This window comes from Zingiber officinale, chromosome 11B (genome assembly GCF_018446385.1).
Source record: "Zingiber officinale cultivar Zhangliang chromosome 11B, Zo_v1.1, whole genome shotgun sequence".
NCBI classification, from domain to species: Eukaryota; Viridiplantae; Streptophyta; class Magnoliopsida; order Zingiberales; family Zingiberaceae; genus Zingiber; species Zingiber officinale.
The window spans coordinates 62882410-62885684 of NC_056007.1; positions in this window are offsets into that span (position 1 = coordinate 62882410).

Sequence of the window (3275 nt, forward strand, 5' to 3'; positions counted from 1 at the left end):
ATTGCCTAAACTCTAGTTAGGACTTTCCCAGTCAAGTCTCCTGTCAACCTTGACCTACTTGACTTGTATTCTCATTATCAACCTGGTCAACTCTTTGACCATTTTCACAACCGGACGATTGCCCTAGCAATCTCCATATATTGTCAAACATCAAAATTCAAACATCACGACTCAAGATTGACCCAACTCAAGCTTAGTCAAACTGGTCAAACTTGACCAAGGGAAATTGCCCCAACATTGTGCACTGCTCAAAAAATACTTCCATGACGCTCAAACACTACTCCGACGACCAAAGGCTTAATTCTTCAAATATGTAGATCGTCGGTATATTTTATTTTAGTTCTTCAAAAAGTTGTAAATATTTACTTGTATTATTTCAAACTGATAGTGATTGTCCAACGAAAGCACTCTCACGTGCAGACCTTGGAGTAGGAGTCTTTACAGGCTCCAAACCAAGTAAAAGAAACGTGTTAGCGATTGCTTTGTTTTCTTTCTTTCTTTCCTATCTCTATTCTGTTGTGTTTTACTAGAACGTTTTTAAATGAACGTGAAAGCCATGGGTGCTATTCACCTCCCCCCCCCCTCTAGCGCAATGATCCTACATAGGTGAGGGTGTATTCCCCGAAGAGGGAACAGTAGGTGTCGGTCTGATCTAGAGTTTTAGCAAAATTTAAAGTCAAGATTGAACAGTCCAAAGGCAGTCAAAACTCATCTTTTCATGTTAATTGCCTTTTATTCTAACTCTATTTTGTTGGAAACTAATAATTTTACAGGTTCAGATTTTACCTTGTTTTGTAGACCGAATGTCTGGATCAGTCGACCGAACCTCTAAGCTAGAAGATCAGATTCTAGCTCGCGGTGAAGTGTAGACCGAGGGATCGGTCGACCGAATAGGGAGGTTCAATCGACCAAACGGTGGATAAACTTCAAACCAGGTCGATCGGATCAAATAAGCAGAGGAGCGTCGAGGGTTCGGTCAACCGAACGGTAAGATCAGTCGACCGAACGAAGGTCTTATCTGAGCAGCAGCATCTAGACGAAAAGTTGGGCGAATTCAGATAGGATCATTCAATCGATCAGGGGGATCGGTCGATCGATCAGTGTCGAGTCAAACTTGATCTTGAGGTTAGTGGATCTGGATCAGGCTCAACTCAACCAAGCATTTCAATAACAAATTCCAAGCATCTTCAGCTTCTGCGCACTGCTCCGAAAAGATCTCTACGACACTGTAACTCTACTTCAACGATGACTACACAAAAGATCCATCTTTCCAAGTCGTTGGTATTATTTTTTTATTAAGTTACTTATATTCAAAGTGTAATCATTCTTGAAAATTTCCGAATCTATAATTGTTTCCCAACAAAAATGATCAACAATCACGGGTCTTGAAATAGGAGTCGTCATAGGCTCCGAACCAAGTAAATCCTACTTGTATTTACAAGTGTGTTTTCTATTTTCCGCTATGTTTCGTTCTATGCTTTTCAAAAAACGGGAAATAGCCACGAGTGGACATAGTGGATCAACTTTGGGTCCACATCAACAACGGTCTGGGTGCCCGCAGCGGGTTTTAGCGACCGGGAGTGGATAAAAAAATTATCTTCACATTATTGCGAGGTCGTTGCTGTTGGAACCCCAAGGTTGTTTTTGTGTGATCAACCAGTGAAGTTAGGTCTTATGTTGTTTTAACCTTGTGTCTAAGTGTGCAAGAGCTTAGGAGCACAGGTACTCGAGCGAAAGACGCAGCTAGTAAGAAGAATGGCACGTGGTGCGTCCGAGGGACGAGGCGCTGCGGAAGAGTACCCCGGTGGACGAGAAGGAAGCGTGCAATGGTTCCGAGAGACGAAAGCCAGAGCAGAAGATTGCTCGGGGAGCAGAAGATTGCTCGGGGAGCAAGAGACGCAGCTAGCAAGAAGGTCGGCACGGGGTGCAACCAAGGGACAAAGACTACGGATGAGTACGCTGGTGGACGAGAAGGAAAACACGCGGCGATTCCGAGGGACGAGAAGCCGGAGCGGAAGGTTGCTCGAGAAGATCAGAAGTTGGGTTCGGGTGAGCCCTTTTCCGGATGGCAGAGATCACCCAAGCGAGCGGGTCCGGAGTAGAAGAACTGGACTGAACCGGAGCGAAGGTCCTGACGGAGAAAAGTCAACTCCTATTTACAATAGTGCTCCGGGCATCCGGAATAGCCCGGGGCGCCCGGAATGGCTCCGGGCGCCCGGACCTTGAAAATCGACCAGATCGCGTCAAACGCGATTTGAACGTTGGGGATAAAGTTTTATCCCCCCCCCCCCCAGGGCGCCTGGAACCCTTCCAGGCACCCCGACCAAGGCTATAAATATAGCCTTGGTCCAGAAGCTTTCCAAAAAACTCATCACTTGTAATTCCAATGCTTGTGCACTTCTAGTTGTAGTTGAGCTTCTGTTTTCTGTGCTTCAACGCTGTAAGAGGCTTCTCCGCCTGAAGGATTTTAGTGCTTAATCTTCCTTGGATTTTAGTGCTTAATCTTCCTTGGATTAACTGTTGGTGCAACCATAGGTCAAGGTTGACCTGGTTGACCAGACTCGAGTTGACTTGACTCGAGTTGTGTTTTGATGTTTGACGAGTTATGTTTGACAATGTTTGACGTGAACAGAAAAGTTGTATCTTGATGTTTTACAAGGATACAAGCTTGGGAGATTGTGGGTGCAACCCGTGGTCAAGGTTGACTTAGTTGACCCGAGGTGAGTTGACCTGACTCGGAAAAGTCCAAGAAAGAAGCTTGGCACATGGGAAGTCGGAGAGGGCTCGGTAGCTCGTTCTCCGGACTGTGGTCAGAGAGGGCTCGGGAGCTCGTTCTCTGGACCGGATGGAAGTCGGAGAGGGCTCGGTAGCTCGTTCTCTGGACTGTGGTCAGAGAGGGCTCGGGAGCTCGTTCTCTGGACCGGATGAAAGTCGGAGAGGGCTCGGTAGCTCGTTCTCCGAACTGTGGTCAGAGAGGGCTCGGTAGCTCGCTCTCTGGACCGGATGTGGAAAGTCCTGGTGAGTGAAGCCAGGCAGATGGATAAGTCCTAGTGAGTGAAGCCAGGCAGTGGGAAAGTCCTAGTGAGTGAAGCCGGGTAGATTGGAAATCCTGGTGAGTGAAGCCAGGTGAAAACCCTAGTGAGTGAAGCTAGGTGAAAGTCCTGGTGAGTAAATCCGGGCAAGGGAAAATCCAGATGGATCAAGGGTGATCGGACATCTGGTGTTGAGAAGGTCAAGTAGGGAGTGACCGGATACTTGACACGAAGAGAAAAGTC